Below are 18,237 nucleotides of genomic sequence, written 5' to 3'. Positions count from 1 at the left end.
AATAATTTTAAATTATACTAACAAGAAAGAATTTTTATGACTATTCACCCTAATTTTTAAACCCCAGTTTTTATGGTTGTTGATTTGATATGATTTGAGGGATGTATTGAATTATTTTTTTATTAGGATGACAAATAACTTAACAAAACAACATTAATAACACATAACAAAAGTCTTATATTTTAATATGTATTCTAAAGTCTACCCTCTTATTTACAAAGTCATTCACAAACTTAGATCCCTTAACTGTACCAACCGGTTATTATTTTATCATCATTATTATATTAGGGTCACACCCTAACAAAATAATAATGATATTTATTAATAATAATAAATAATGATCAATTACTACTGTTAGCTGACTCAGAACGAAGAGATTCAACTTCATTCTTAACAAATTGTACATTGTCATCAGAATCATTTCGCAGAGCATCATTAATTAAATAATTGATTTCTTGATTCTGGGCTCTCCAATTATTAATGTAAGACATCTAAAGAATAATGCTAAAAAGCTGTTGAAAAAGTTATAGATTGTGATATCAATCCATTTTTGAATATTCATGTTTATCCCTCCGGACAGTCCATTATTTCAATAATCTGCCCAGTAAAAAACAAAAATAAATACCGGACTTGTAAATGTCTGGTTTTTTCAAACTTATGGAAAATCTGTTTTTCTTCATTTGATTGTTTACGCATTATTTTCAAAAAAAAATAGCCAGAATTTATCATTTTTTAAAAATAATAAAGAATTTTTTATTTTTTAAAAATAATAAATTCTGTTTATTATAAGTGAAAGTTTTTAGTTATGTTTAATTATATTAAACGCAAAGGAATTAAATTTTCAAACGTTCAAATTTTAGAATTTTTATTGGAGTATTGAAAGTTTATGTAAATGATAAAATAAACACAAACAAAAATTTATTAAAAACTGTTAAATTTTTAGTTTTTTGGAATTTAAAAAAAAAAAAGAAACTACTAAAAGCAGTCGAGACTAACATTAAATTTAACTATGAAAGTAAAAAATAAAATATATTAGAAGCAGTTAGGATGTATAATAGCACTATTAAAAACTAAAAAAGAAATTAAAAATTAGTATTGTAGTGTAAAAGTAAAAGTAAATGTACTTTTCTGTACTAATTTACTTCAAGGCTTGTTTTTAAAAAGTTACGATTTTCAAACTAAAATTGAAAATTAGTATCGTATTGCAGTATAAAAGTAATGGTAAAAGTACTTTTAACTTTGATAACTTTTATCAAATTCGAGCTGAAGTGACGTCACAAAAGTTTCTATATATCTTTTCATATTTTATTATTAAAATTTAGAAAAAAGTAGGGGGTCCCTCCGCTCATTATTCCTTGTATATCCTCATAAAATGTATTGTAGTATTAGTATATATATATATATTATTCCATCTTTAGCTCTCCAAATGAAACAAAATGGATTTTCACGAAGAATGTTGGGGGGGGGGGGGGGTCTGATGTATGAGAAAGTGTCCGGTTTTTTTAGAGAAGAAATCTGGCAACCCTACTTGTTGAATTTACATATACAAATAAACTTAAAAACAGTGCAGTAATGAATTAATAAAAAAAGTCAGATAAATATTTTTTACTAATTTAAATACATATATACAGGCCCGCCGCGATCCTTAATGACGCCCGGGGTCAAAATTTCACTTGCGCCCTATCATATCAACCGAATCCAAAAAAAAGTTTGAGTACTGTCCAAATGCTAATCTTTTTTTACTGAATTCTGAGGGCTTAATTTATATTGCAAGTAACTGTAAGTTTTAAATGTAATAGATATTTAATGCTTCAAGAGAAGTTTACTCTCCGGGCTTTATTCATAGCAAAATTCGTAATGACCTCGTACTACTATAAAAAGCGGGTTCTGGCTCATTTCCATTTTCTATAGAAAAAATGCCATATCAGGTTCTGGCTCATTGACATTTTTGCGCAGACTCATTGACATTTTTGCGCAGACTCATTGTCATTTTTGTGCATTTTCATAATGAGATGTAATTATGAAAAAAAGGTTGTGAATGACTTAATTTATTCTTTGTAGTAGTTCAAGTATGGAAAAAGATGTTTATATTTTTCTCTTCGCGTTTCTCTAATTCTTTGTGCATGTTGTTTTTGCCGTTGTTCTTCAAATCCATGTTTTAGTAAGAGTTTAGTATTGGTATGAATGGGTAAGGTATTTAATTTTTTAATTTTATTAATATAATTTTCATCAATTCTTTTTTTGTGATTATCATCGTGGAATTGTATGGCTATTCTGTGTAATTCTGGGTCAAAAGTGTTTATTTCCTGTAGTTCGCTGTAAAGGAATTCCTCAAATTCTTCTTGTTCTGTAATACTCATTTTTATAACAAGAAAAAATTTATTTAAGTCATTTTAAAAAAGTTTTTTTCACTGTATAATTTACAAAATTAAATTTAAAAAAGGGATGCTTGAGAATGGAGAGTTTGGTCCGAGAAGCAAACCAGCTCCGATAGATTCATATCCTCTTCCGCTTTTAACGTAAACTCCGTCTTTGAATGATCCTCCTTTAGGCCAGGGTGTTAAAAATAATCCGTTTCCTCTGTGCGTTCCCATTTTCATTCCATTTCCATTCTTTTTCAAATAAACGATACCTCTTCCTGCAATTTTATCAACCATAGCAGAACCTGCAGAAGATCCTACACCTGCCAACAATCCGGTGGCAAGAGCTGGAACTACTCTTGTTGCAAGTGTACTACCCAACATACCCAATAAAGGTAGAAGAGCTCCAATAAATCCTCCTTTCACATTTGCGTTATGTTCCAATTGGGTTTTGCTCATTTTAATGGTGACTCCAACTCCTCGATGGAGAGCGTCCAAAAGTTTTCGATGTTGATTTTGTGTTACAAGTAAAACGTCGTTTCCGTTAAAATCATCTTTTGAAATACGGATGCTCACAGGTTTACCTGCTATCATTGATTTTTTTATTTTTTCAATCTGTCCCTGAGACACATTTAATTTAACACTAACATATTTGCTCATTTTTAAATGTGAGAAAAAATATTTATTTCACTTCTCGAATGTGATAACGGATCGTAATCTCCTCTCCACGAAAATCAACCAAATTTCCATTTTGATCGACAACGCGAGTGATCATTGTGGAAATTTCTGGGACTTTGATAGGGAGGTAAGTCAAATGAGTTGGTCTTTCGATGATTTTAAAACCAGGACCAACAGCTGGATAAAAAGAGTAGATGCAATTGAGTTGGGATCCGTTGACGTAAGCAGACCCGATGACGTTGTTGAGGATTCTGATCGTGTTGATGCTTGAAATTCTAACAATATCGTCAGACTCATATTCGGAATTAGGATCCAATTGTCTTTTTGTAAATCCTAAAACTGAGGCGATGCTGTTTTCCACATTCAAATCCATCAAATAATTCATTCCAAGTGTGATGGTTGATTTTAAAGTGTTTAAATTGGGTCCGATTTTTATGTTATCGGGAGAGTAGCTGATTTTATTTGCTGTGACGTAGCTAGCGCTTTGAGACGCATAATTTTTTATTGTGTTTGAGACGACCTTTTGTAAATAATTGTTGATGTCTTTAATGTCGTAGCTCCCGTCTGGAATGGTGACATTTTCCCAATTCCTTCCGTTGTTCATGCTATACCGGAAAGAATTGTTTTTGCTGATGATGTTTGGAAAGCTGTTGTACGTCTCAAGCCCTAGAAAAGCCATTTCATAAGTTTTTCCTTTGTCAAAAACGATTTTGTCTAAAAATTCTGTTATGATTACGTTGGAACTTCCGTCCACGTCGATGGTTATGCCTGACATTTTTTTATTATGTAACATTTTTTTTTAAATCCTTCGGATTCATGGAATTTCACAAGTGAAATTTTAGATTCTTCGGATTCAGACATATTTAAATGGTTTCTTTTGGAAAATAAAAAGTGTCAAATCCGCTTCGATATTTTCCATTGTCCTTTTTTGACGACAAATCAATCACCGCAAATCCGTGAGGTTCAGACCAACAATGTCTGCAAAACTTTTCAAACTCTTTTTTTTCCATATCACTCGAAACGTGGTCTTGATAAATGTGGTTAATGTTTTTTAAGTCTTGAGGAAAGAGACAGATAAAATTGGTGTTTTCTCTGATCGTTTGTCTTGGGAGCATGAAATAATTTTGAGCGAGGTAAAAGCAGTCGACGTTAGAGTGCCTTCCTCGGATGTAATATTTTTCACATTTGTTTTGTTTGGTAAGTTGCAAATCGTCAAAGATCATTAAATTGTTTTTGGATGAATCAAGATCTTCAGGATTAGGCACATCGTCAGCCGTTTCAAAAAATTCACACTCCATGCCCTCGGTTTCGGAAAAATTTTTTGAAAGATCGTTGATAACACATTCAGGATCTAGTTTCAATTTTTCAATTTCGGTTTGTACCTTGAACAAGTCGAGAATTATTTTTTTTGGTAATTTTTTTTCGAACGAACTTTTTAGTATTTTGTACTCGGGTTGGAAAAGAGATTTTCCAAAAACTTGCAAATGGTTATAATCCAACCATCCAGGTCTGAGCAATAAATTGAGAAGCAACGTTGTTTTTCCACATCCGGATTTTCCAACGATGATTCCTCGAATGCTTCTCGGTAAAAGCTTGTTGTTGTTTCTTTTGATTTTTCCAATATTCCATGACAAATCAGACACTTCCATTTTTAGTTTAAAAATATTTTTTTTTAAATAAAATGTACTGTGTTAAATGTAAAAGGAAAACAGAAACGAATCATTTGAGAAACGAAATCACAAAAAACAACCGGCATATGGTTAAAGGGTCTTGCAACGTTTGCGGAACAACCAAATGTAAGTTTGTTTCTTCGCATACGCTCAAAGGATCATCTTCGCATACGGCAAAAGGAGGAGACTTGGTGGAAACGATTAACAATTTTTCAAAAAAAATAAAGCTTCCATGGGCAAAATTTCCAGGAGAAATGCACATTCCAGGAATGAATTTTGCAGGACCTGGCACAAACTTGGACAAAAGACTTACATCCACAGACATGTATCAAGAGTGGAGCAAACCGGTAGATCGAGTGGACAATGCAGCATACCATCATGATTTAGCTTATAAATATTTAAACGACGTTCAAAGCAGAAATTTAGCAGATCAAATGATGCTTGAAGAAATGAACTCTATACAAAATCCCACTCAGAGAGAAATAAACGAAAGAAAACTGATCACTCCCATCATCAAAGCCAAAGCTAAATTCGGATTAGGTGTATCTGCAAAAAAAAACCACCGGAGAACCTGAAATGGACGGATCAACTTGCAAACGAGCTTCATAAACCAGTCATTCATCATTTTAAAAGAAGAAAAGTGTTTGTGAACGACATGGATGAAATATGGGCTGCAGATTTGGTTGACATGCAATCGTTTTCAAAATTCAACAACAGGGTAAAATATTTGCTCATGGTGATCGACGTGTTTTCAAAGTATGGATGGATTGTTCCGTTAAAGAGTAAAACTGGAGTTGATGTAGCTAACGCTCTAAGCAAAATATTTGAGGAGAGAAGGTGTACAAAGATGTGGGTGGACAAAGGTAAAGAGTTTTATAACAAGCATGTACAAGCGTTGGGAGTGCAATTGTATTCCACTGAAAACGAGGAAAAAAGTTCTGTTGTTGAACGATGGAACAGAACGATGAAAGAGAGAATGTTTAAATATTTTTCAGCCAACAACACTCATAAATACATTGACGTATTAGATGAAATGGTGAAAAATTACAACCACACCAAACACTCTTCTATCAAAATGACTCCAGTGGAAGCTAGCGATAAAAAGAATAAATATAGGGTTTGGATGAACCTAAATGGAAATACGCAAACAGAAAGAGCAGGACCAAAATTCTTGATGGGTGATCAAGTGAGGATCGTAAAAAAGAAGTCTCATTTTGAAAAGGGGTATACACCGAGATGGACTGAAGAGGTTTTTACCGTGTTAAATGTTCAGCATACGAATCCACCCACGTATAAAATCGCTGATGCTAACGGTGAAGAAATTAAAGGTACATTTTATGAACAAGAAATGCAAAAGACCAATCAAGACATATTTAGAATTGAAAAAGTCATTCGAAAGCAAAAGAACAGATCTTTAGTCAAATGGTTGGGATATCCAGACTCGTTCAACTCATGGGTAGATAATAATGAATTGTTAAGTTTGCAAAAATAGACGCGTCGTTTTGTATGGCAAGAAAAAAAATTTTTGAGTTAAATAAAAATCTTGTATATAGAAAAGAAATGAATTTTATTACAATGGAAAATTTTGATGAGAGCAAATTATCAGTTGGAGAAATTTACGCAGCAACAAAACCAGTAGTCTATCAAAAAGTGCCAGTAAAATATTCTTATCCAACTGGAGATGGTCCTCTTGTATTACGAACACCTACATTATTTTCGTATGGTGTGTGTGAAAATAAAGATCCGGTAACACAAAAATTGACTGGATATTCCATGTCCTTTGTTTGCTTTGATGCTAAAAAGGGTAAAACTGAAGAAGAAGAAAAGTTTATTAGCACAATGGAAAAGATTACTTTGTTTATTAGAGGTGAAGTAGATAAATTGTCATCCAAACTTAAAAAGGGAGGAAGAAGAAAGCAAATTAATTCAGACGAATTGAGTATTTTAAAATATAAAGCTAACCATGCTGATGCAGCGCCAGTGTTTTATGCTAAAATGTATATAACTAAAGGATCTAAAAATGAAGACGAAATATTCATTACTTCTACATTTCATAGAAAGAAAACAGCTCTTGATATAAAAAATGGAGTCAAAGGAGAACGTAATAATAAAAATTTGGTCTTATCTTCTGGACATGATTTTATCAACCAAAGATGTTATGCTATTGGAGGACTTAGAATTGATGGGGTGTATATCGGTCCTTCGATTGTGTCTATTCAAGTTAAACTGTCCGAAGCCATCATCGTAAAAAATGCATCTTTACCTCATAGCATCATGATGTGTGAAAACTTGGATTTGGGAGAAATGGATTCTGACGAGGAAATGTAAAAAGCACAAAAAACTGAAAATAAAACGACTTAAAACATTTTATTTTCATATTAAAAAATGCATGCCCCACACAAGTTGTTTAAAAACAGCGCCTCAGTAGAGATTCACCATTTTAATTTCCATCTGAGTCATTTAGAGGATAGAATCAAAGAGTTGGAACAAAAAAATATGAAAAACATTATTGTAACAAAGAAAAAGTTGGATTATCCCACCTATTTCAACACCAACAGACAGTACGAGATTTTTGCTCAACAAGACATTAAATTTCCTCCTGTATCTCACAAGCAGATATCGTTGTCTGTAGGTTTACAATTAGACAAAGGAATTGCTGTCGTCACTTTGATGGATAAAATAAGCAACCAATTGAATTATTTCAAAAACGATGCTATTTTTTCCGAGTCTGTGGATGAAATATTTATAACCATACACAATTATAACAACCAGGAAGTCACCGTTAAAAAAGGTGAAAAGCTTTGTAAAATAAACTACATCGATTCGAATTAAAAAAAATGTGTCTTTGTTAAAAAGATGGAGATAAACAAAAACACTGAAAAAATTTATCCAGTTCTTCCAACGGCACCATCAGATGGAGGGCATTTATATCGACTTCAAAAAATAAGTGAGATCCAAAAAGAAATAGAGGATGAAAAAGTGAAACGAATGGCTTTGAGTAAAAAATACCATCGAGCGGCAAAAATAATTCGTTTCACCGACGACGGATTGCAAACGGTATGCATTGGTTTAGGGGTTGCAGGGATTGCACTTTTGTCAACCGTCGTTGCCACCCCAGTTTCGATTGCGTGTGAAGGGGTTGCTGTTGGATTGGGAGCTTTATCCATTTTCGGAAATCGTCAGAACAAAAAAATGATGCTAAAGGCTGAAAAGCACGAAAAATTGAAAGTTCTTTCCGAGTCAAAATTGAATACGATTAGCGACCACATTTCAAAATCTCTCATGGATGGATTTGTGAGTGATTCCGAGTACGAACTCATTCTCAGCGAGCTTCAAAAATTCAAAACTATGACTGAAGAAATCCGAACCAAGACAAAAAGCGTCATTGACGAATTGACTAAAGAGTCGTTGATCCAAAAAGGAAGAGAAGACGCTATAAAAGCATTCAACAACCTGTTTAAAAAATCATCATGATTTTCCATGAATCCAAAGGATCTAAGAAAAAATTAAAGAATCCAAAAAGAAATCGTAAACGCAATCGAGTTTTTGTTTTAAGTTTTTTTCTCCGTATTCTAAAAATGTCTTTTTTTAGAATACAAGATCCTGAAAAGCGAGATGAGATTTTGAGAGAATATAGAGCTAATAGAGAAAAGCTTTACAATGAGAGTCTCAACACCAACATTTCAGATGCAAATTATCAGACTGATTTGAGCAAGTTTTTTAAGCCTCTGATTGAGAGCAATGAGAAGACGTTCAAAAAGATAAAATCCGAGGTTAAAAACGAGGTTAAAAACGAGGAGGAGAGCATCAAGCAAGAAGCGCCTTTAGAGTCGTCTATTTTTCCTGAGGATGATCAGTTCATAAAAAGTTTGTTTGATCTGGACGCAAGAGCTGAATTTAAAAGAAGCTTTAAGAACAAGTTTGAATTGAGCAAAAGCGATGGTCAATATACGATTGGAAAAATGGGGGTGATGTTTGAAGGAAACGATATGATTGTTGGAGGCGAAAGGTATGAAGGAACCAAAGGTCTTTGGGAGTTGATGACCAATCCAAACGTTTCAAAAAACGTGACAGCAGAAGATGAATTTAATTACTCGAAAATTTTAGTAGAGAGTGAGGCCGTAAAGTCGGATGCGAGACGCAACAAGCCTAAAGCAACAGAGGTTGAGAAATACAATAAATTCATCATACCTATTGAAAACAAACTTAAAGAAAAAAAAGGTCATGGTTTGATTATCCTTCCGAGCGATCCTAATGCGTTGGTGGAAAAACTTCAATTGAGTATTGCTGCAGGACATGCTGGAAATAAAGAGTCGAGAAATGTGGCTGTTTCCATTTGCGATGAGCTGTTGAGACAGAATATAATTAATAAAGAAGAATACAGAGCGATTCAAAAATACATCGAGTCGTGAAAACAGATCTAAAAATTCGAAGAATTTCCATGAATCCAAAGGATTTAAAAATTTCACAAGTGAAATTCCATTGATCCGCAAACGGATCTAAAAAAATATTTTCTCATTTTAAAAAAATGCTCATTGTGAACAACAGAAGATATTTTAAAAAGAACGTCGTTGGAGGTGGAGGAATCATGGACGCGATTAAAAATTTTTTGAGGAGAATGGCAGCTTCAAACGCTTCACGATCGTCTCTTCATTTATTGAGAAAAGCAGCAGCAAGCGAAATTGGAAGAGAAGCAATCACAGCCGCCAAATCAGCTGGAAAAGAATTAGCCTCTTCAGCTATATCCACTGCTAAAGACGTTGCCATCGACAAAGGAAAAAAAGCGCTTGAAAAAGTTTACGCCAAGACAGGAACAGTGAATCCAAACCAAATACTCACCACGATTGTAAACGAAGCGGCAAAGACTGATCCGTATATTAATCCAATGGAAGAGCTGCATAAAAAAATGTTTGGTTCTTCCATTCAAGTGAAAAAGAAAATGACGAAAAAGAATGCGGCTAGAATCCAAGATCTCGTTAAAATGGGGAGCGGGCTTTTGATTGCTTGATTATTTTAACAAATCAAAAATGACATAAATTTTTTTTTTCTCATTTTAAAAATGATAAACACCGATAGATTAAGAGTTGATGAAATGCCAGAGTATGACACTGGAATTGAAAAAGTTGATTTTTTCGAGTACCACCCAACAAACCTCGATTTAAATTCTTCAGCAGAGATCATTTTTGAAATTGATTGTCAATCTGTGCAAACAGTTCCGTCTGAGGCTTACATCCTCGTTGAAGGGGTTCTCAAAAAAGCGGATGGGACTGCATACACAGCAGCAGACAACATTGCTCTGATAAACAACGCCATCATGTATTTGTTCAGCGATGTCACCTATGATTTAGGAGGACAACAAGTGGAAAGGGTTATGTATCCAGGCCAAGGAACAACCATGGTTGGATTGTTGAAATACCCTTTTGGTTTTCAGCTTGCAGATGGTTTGAAGCAAATGTGGTATAAAGACACTTCAAACGCCACCGGAAATTCAGGGTTTGTTGTAAGGCGAGACCACTTGTTTGCAGACACGACATCCATTGGTGCATTTTCGTTCAAGATACCATTAAAACACATTTTTGGTTTTTGCGAAACTTACGACAAAGTTGTCTATGGATTCAGACACAAAATTACCTTTTCAAAAAAAGAATACGACGACGCCATTTACAGAGCCGAGACTGTTGCTGCAGGAATGATCGACCTTAAAAAATTCAGACTTTTTATGCCTAGAATTGAGTTGGATGTTTCGAAGAAATCCGAATTCTTGAAATTAATGGCGAGTAAAATTTCCGTCCGAGTAGCTTATAAGTCAAACAGAGTCGAAAGACAGGTCATTCCTGCTGGTCTAACAGAATTCACTTGGACCCTAGGAAGAATCACAGACAAAAGCGTTCCGAGATATATCGTGCTTGGACTTCAGACAAACAAGAATTCCAGTCAAATTATAAATCCAGCCATTTTCAACCATTGTGATGTCAGCAATTTTTTCGTAACCGTCAATGGAATAAAATATCCAAATTACAATTACGATTTGAATTTTGGAGAAAAGAAAATTACCATGGCTCATTCTGATGCGTTCTCTTTTGACGATAAATATTATGGTACAAACGAACTTGTTTGTCAATCTGGTTTGTCTCTGCTTGAATATAAAAATTTGTTTCCGTTGTTTTTTGTAGACATTAGCAAGCAAAAAGAAAGAGTTGTTTCTGAAACGGCAGAATTGGTGGTCAACCTCAAATTTCGAACAGCAGTACCAGAAAACACCGTTATTTTTGCAGTGATCATTTCAGACAGATTGATCAAATTCGATTCCGACGGAACCAACATGAACGTTGTTTATTAGGTTTGAAAGTTCGTCATGAGATTCTTAACAAAAATGATTTAAATAAATTTTTTTCTTTTTAAAAATAAAACATGAGATATACAAAAAATTATCTGAAAAATTTGCTTATGGAAAATGGAATCACATTAACCTCAAACAAATTGTTGCCTTTGATGATGATTGCGATTGATAATAATCTAATAAGTAAAGATTCGCTTTTGAAAGGTGTAAAAGAACACAGGTCAGTGGGTCGACCAAAAAAAGAAATAAAAATGAAAAATGAGAAAACGGAAAAAAAACCGATCGATCCAAAATATGAGAGGCTTGCTTCAATTCGAAATAAACCTGTGTCTGTGAAAACAACCAATATGGAAACCGGGGAAGTGGTTGAATACAAATCCCTTTACAAAGCAATGAAAAAGACAGGACATGGATGGAGATATTTAGAACGTCGAAATGGAAAAGTGGAAGATGGAATAAAGATTGAAATTTTAAATTCGGAAAAGCTTGAAAGAAAAAGTCCGTGAGAAATGTAAAAAATTTTTTCAATTCTTTTTTCAGAGAATTGAAAAGAAATAAAAATATTAGAAAAATGATTTTGGGTTAAATAAATTTCTTGCTATAATAAAAATGGAAAATAAAACGTTGAAAGAATTAAAAGAAATTGCTAAAAGGCAAAAAATAAGAGGGTATTCTAAAATGAGAAAGGGGGAACTTATAATGGCTTTGCAACCTCCTAGAGTTGTCTCTGCTCCTGCTTCTCTTCGTAGACGAACGACTGAGGCAAGACCTTTGCCTGTTAATGCTACCGTGGTGAGGTTTGTTAGACCAGCTGTAAAAGTTTCAATAAAACCGGCAAAAGTTTCAATAAAGCCAACAAAAGTAAGGATTGTTCCTTCTGCAGTGATAAAACCTCCTATTGCTCCGAAACCAGCAATCATTCCACCAAGACCTGTGGTAAAACCTCCTATTGCTCCAAAACCAATTCATTTGCAAAAACACATCCTTGATGAACCGGTTTTAGATTTAACACCTGCCATAACACCAAAACCAGTCATTCCACCGAGACCTTCATTTTTTTCAAGTCTGAAGGCAGCTGCAAAAAGTGTGGCGTCGTATGTTAAAACTAAGTTTGATGATGTTAAAGATTGGATAGAACCCTACGTTCCTGAAGTAGTCAAGGAGAAGGTAAACGAATCAGCAGAACAAATCGATAAAAAGATACAGTCTATCAAATCACTTGTATTAAAAACAGTGTATAAACAACCCTTGCCAAAGCCTTATAAAATAAAATTCAAGTTGACTGAACACGCGTTGGGTAGTACTGTTAGGTTATATTCTTACGAGCCTTCTTCTCAATATCAAGACATTGCATCCTTTTTTAATTTGGTAAGAGAGTCTGCCATTCAAACCATGGAAGGAGAAAGGAATACAAAAGTAAGAATTATTTTAACGTGCGAAATGAAATCTGTAAGCATCATGACTGGTGAAGAAGTGACTCGGGAAGCAAGCTTTTCATCCAGCTCGGAAATTATTCGAGCAGCTACAGATGTAAGAGAACTCATGGGTGAGATGGAAGAAAAAGTCTTGGAAAGTAGTGTCAAATACAATGCTTTAGGTTCTAATAGCATCCTATCTAAGATTTTAAGAATGGATATAAACTTTATCGATTACACACCTCTCAGCGGTGGATCCTACATTGAGCTGACTGACGATCTAAAAGATAAAAAGGCAATCATCAACATGAAAAACAACGACAATCAATGCTTTAAATGGTCAGTTACCAGAGCGTTGAATCTGAAAAATAAAAACAACGAAAGAATTGATGAAGACTTGATTGAAAAGTCAAAAGAGTTGAATTGGGAAGGAATGGAGTTTCCTGTGAATTACCATAATATTGTCAAGTTTGAAAAAAATAATCCAACTATTAGCATCAACGTTTTTGAGTATGAAAATAAAAAACCCAACCCTTTGAAAGTATCTGACTTTCTCGATCGAAAGCATAATGTTGATTTGCTGTATATTAAAAACGAAGACACAGAACATTACTGTCTCATTAATAGTTTCAGTCGATTTGCCGGCTCCTCAGCATCAAAAGGTAAAAGAAAACAACATTTTTGCAGAAGGTGTCTTCAATGTTATGATCAAGAAGAAAAGCTTCAAAAACATCGAGAAGATTGTTATAAAAACGCGCCAATGAGAATTGAACTTCCTAAAAAGGGTGCAACTCTTCAGTTTAAAGGCATCGGAAAGTCAATGAGGGTTCCATTTATCGTATATGCTGACTTTGAAAGCTTTATCAAGCCGATAGGCTCGTGCGCTCCCAACTCAAACCAGTCTTACACAAAAAAGTTTCAAAGACACATTCCAAGTTCCTTTTCCTATTACATCAAATGTTTTGATGAAACCGTTTATGATGCTGAACCATCCATTTCCGAATCGTCAAACGAGAACCAAGACGTGGCTCAATTTTTTGTCGAAAGTTTGGAAAAAGAAATAAAAGAAATTTTCGGAAAAATCGAGAAAAAAAAGATGGTTTTGACAAAAGAGGACGAAAATAATTTCAAATCCGCAACAGTTTGCCACATTTGCAATAAAAATCTCAAAGACGACAAAGTACGCGATCACTGTCATTTTACTGGAAAATATCGAGGAGCGGCTCACGATGATTGCAATAAAAAATTTCAAGTTCCAAAATTCATCCCGGTCGTTTTTCAAAATTTGTCTAGTTACGACACTCATTTGTTTATCAAAAAATTAGGTGGAAAGATCACTTGTATACCCAACAATGAAGAAAAATATATCAGCTTCTCGAAAAAAATCAAAGTTGGAGAGTACATTGGAAAAGATGGAAAACCAAAAAACAAAAAAATTGAATTGAGGTTCATCGACAGCTTTAAATTCCTTTCCTCCAGTTTGGATACTTTGTCTAAAAATTTAAAGCCAGAGCAGTTTAAAAGCCTTGCATTACATTTTGAAGGTGAAAAATTTAATTTGCTTTGTAAAAAAGGCGTGTACCCTTACGATTGGGTGGACGGATTCGATAAATTTCAAGAAACGCAATTACCACCAAAAGAAGCGTTTTTCTCAAAACTTAGACACGAGGGGATAAGCGACGAAGAATACGCGCATGCGCAAAAGGTTTGGAATACGTTTCAATGCAAAACGTTCAGAGATTATCACGATTTGTACAACGTGTCGGATGTGTTGATACTGGCAGATGTCTTTGAAACTTTTAGAGACACTTGTATGAAACATTTCAGTCTTGATCCTGCTTGGTATTACACCTCCCCTGGTTTGGCTTGGGATGCTATGCTAAAGAAAACTGAAGTTGTAATAGAGCTTATAACCGATATTGATATGCTCAACATGATTCGAAAAGGAATACGCGGTGGAATCTGCATGATCTCCAATCGACATGGAACTGCTAACAACAAATACATGAGTGATGATTATAAACCTTCAGAACCTTCGAAATTCCTTCAATATTTAGACGCCAATAATCTTTATGGATATGCTATGAGCAAACCTCTTCCAGTTAGAGGATTTAGATGGATGACTGAGGATGAACTTTTAAATTGGAAATCCATGCCTTGCATTCTCGAAGTTGATTTAGATTATCCTGAAAGTCTTCACGATTTACACAATGATTACCCTTTAGCTCCTGAAAGAATGCTTGTTGGAAAAGTGGAAAAGTTAGTTCCCAATTTAAACAACAAAGAAAAATATGTCATTCACCATGAAAACCTAAAACTCTATGAACGAATGGGGTTGATCACTACAAAAATTCATCGAGGTATCACCTTTGAAGAAGAACCTTTCATGAAAAAGTACATTGATCTCAACACCGATAAGAGAAAAGAAGCTACAAACGAATCTGATAAAGAATTTTTCAAACTCATGAACAACTCTGTCTTTGGGAAAACCATGGAGAATATTCTAAAACGCGTTGATGTTAGACTCATTACCACGAGAAAAGAAGCTATAAAATTATCTAAAAAAATTAAATATAAACGAAACACCATTTTTGATGAAAACTTAATCGCGGTTCACATGGAAAAGGCATTTGTTTTTTACGACAAACCTGTTTTCTTGGGAATGAGCATCCTAGACATCAGCAAAACTCTCATGTATGAACATCACTACGACTACATGAAACCTAAATACGGGGATAAGCTGAAATTACTCATGACTGATACTGATTCGCTCTTTTATGAAATAGAAACGGAAGACTTTTACAAAGACATTGCTGATGACGTTGAAAGCAAGTTTGACACGAGCGACTTTCCTAAAGATCATCCTGCCGTTCAAAACTTTGGATTTGACGTTGGGTTTAAAAATAAAAAGGTCATCGGTAAGTTTAAGGATGAAACAGGTGGTAAGCAAATTAAAGAGTTTGTTGGGCTTCGTCCTAAGCTCTACTCTTATGAGGTCTTTAATGAAAAAGAAGAACACAAAAAATGCAAAGGAATTCAGAAATGTGTTGTTGAAAAGCACATCACTCATCAAGATTATAAAGAATGCTTAATGACTAAAGAAGAACAGCTCAGAAAAATGAACGTCTTACGATCTCATCATCACGATGTCTACACCGAAGAAATCAACAAAGTCGCACTCAGCTCTAACGACGACAAAAGAGTCATTTTGGAAGATGGAATACACACGTTGGCTTATGGTCACTACAAATTAAAAAAATCGACAGAGACAGAGGAAGAACACGGTGTAGAGGAAGAACCAGAACCAAAGACAGAGGCAAAAAGGTTGATCGCAGAGTGCAGAGGGATAATCGAGGAAAACAAAGAAATTTCAGGTAAGTCAAAAAGGTTGATCGAAGAGTGCAGAGGAATAATCGCGGATACAAAAAGGTAAGTGATAAAGACGAGTAACAAAAATGAAAGATTTAAAAAAATAACAAAATAAAAAAATGAGAAACAAAAAAATAAATGTGGAGGGAATTGTTTTACCAAACGAGGCTTTATCCACTATTCAGTTGATGGAAGCAGCAAAAAAACTAAAAATAAAAAACTTTAGAGGAGTTTTTGTCAGAGACGCGTTGCCAAAAAAGCCAAGAAAAAAAGAATGTGGAATTGTTAACACAGGGGATTCGAGCACAGATGGGTTTCATTGGGTGTGTTGGTTCAAAGACGGTGATAAAAAATTCAGCTTTGACTCTTACGCTCAACCACCTCTCGTCGAGCTCGTTGACTATTTGAAAAGTCCTGTCTTTTACAACAGTGAAAGGGTACAATTTGGAAACACGTCTTATTGTGGACACTTGTGTCTTTACGTCTTGAAAAAATGCGAAGAGGGAGACAGCTTTCAAGACGTTGTCAACACCCTTTGGTGATTTTTTAAAAGTTTTACTCATTTAAAAAATTCGAAGAATTTTCAACAGATCTAAAAGATCTAAAAAAATTTTTACCCCATTAAAAAATGATTGACAAATTCAACAGAAGCGAAATCAGTGTTTATTTTGATAGTGTTGCATCAGACTCAGCCAGCAACGTTTATATTAAAACGGACGGATCGAGCACCATCACTGCAGATTTGGATTACAACTCTCATAAAATCATCAACCTGGGTGAACCCACCAACGCACACGATGCCGCTACGAAAAATTACGTAGACAATCACGTGACAGGTGGTACTGGAACTGTAGTGGGAACTGCAGATTTGGATTTAAATTTTCACAAAGCCATCAATTTGAACGAACCAACTAATCTTCATGACGCCGCCACTAAAAATTATGTCGATGTGAGTTCGAGTCTATGTGTTAAAACAGATGGATCCAGCACGATCACAGGGATCATCGACATGAACTCACACAAGTTGATCAACGTTTCCGACCCCACCGCTTTAAAAGACGCAGCGACAAAAGGGTATGTAGACACCAAAGTCTCTTACAACACTATTTCATACACCGACATTAACATGACGTCGCACAAATTGACTAATTTAGCTGAACCTACATCAGCTTCGGATTCAGCTACCAAAAATTATGTGGACACACATGCTTCAGGTGGAACAACTGTAGGTGTAGCAGATTTGGATTTGAATTCACACAAATTGATCAACGTGACTGATCCAACCAACTCACAGGATGGATCAACAAAGAATTATGTAGACTTGTTGTTGCAAAAATCGAGTTTGACCAGTGTCGTTCCAGGATCCAGTTTTACCAGTTTAGGGTTTAAGTCTCAGACGGTTGCGGCACTAACCACTTCTCCTGTGTTTGCGTTTTCTGGAAAATCCGGAGTGCTGAGAAGATTGTGGTTGGCTTTATACAGCTCCTCTGGTACGAATATTCCTGGAAACGTTTTTATTCGAATCTTTACTGACGGAGAAATCAATGTAGGGAATTATGCAGAAACAACGGAAGCAATTGGAGTGGATCAAACAGGACTTGCCACTGATTTGCTTTTTTCACCATTGGGAGGAGCTTTTTACGCTAATTCTTTGCAGGGATGTAACATGTTTAACACCACTTCCTTGGGAGGATATTTCACATTAGACATGCCTTTCAGAAACGACGTCTCCATTCAACTCGTCAACAGAAATGCTACTGCCATCACGTATTGGATTCAACCGTTCATTTCCACTCTTGCTTCCATTCCTGCAACCATCCCTCTTTACAAGCTGTACTGCAGAACGTTTCGATATTTGAGTACCACTTACGGCAGCGAATACGTTTTGATGAACACCAACGGAAAAGGAAATGGTGTGTCGTTGAAATACATCAGGATGCACATCATTGGCGCCTCTGGAAACTGGTGGGAATCTAGAGTCCGAATGTACGATGGGAATTTACCTCCAGGTAATGGAACCGTTCTCACTCCTTGGACTCCATACAACACCAACAATTACACGTATTTTCCAGGATATGACGGTGACAGCACATGCTTCTTCTCCTCCTCAGGATTGGAAGATTTTTATTTGTCATCATGGAACGGAACAAATGTGACTTCATTCAACAACAAATCGACTGGGCTGTTGTATCAATCCACATCCTCCATCGGTTCCACCACCACCATTTCTTTTTACAGAAATTTCGGAGAAGCAGATTCTATGCCTACTGTCGCAGCTGGTAGAAGACTCGTTGTCACGCTCAACTCTGGTGATGCTCAAGTCGGCCAATCCGGAAGCTTTTACCTTCTTCTAGGACAAGTCTATTATTACGCTTAAAAAATCGAAGAATTTCCATTGATCCAAA

Source organism: Hydra viridissima, unplaced genomic scaffold (genome assembly GCF_058129835.1).
Source record: "Hydra viridissima isolate aposymbiotic clone 2 unplaced genomic scaffold, HvirCarnegie_v1 scaffold_9, whole genome shotgun sequence".
NCBI classification, from domain to species: Eukaryota; Metazoa; Cnidaria; class Hydrozoa; order Anthoathecata; family Hydridae; genus Hydra; species Hydra viridissima.
This window is presented reverse-complemented; position numbering follows the sequence as displayed.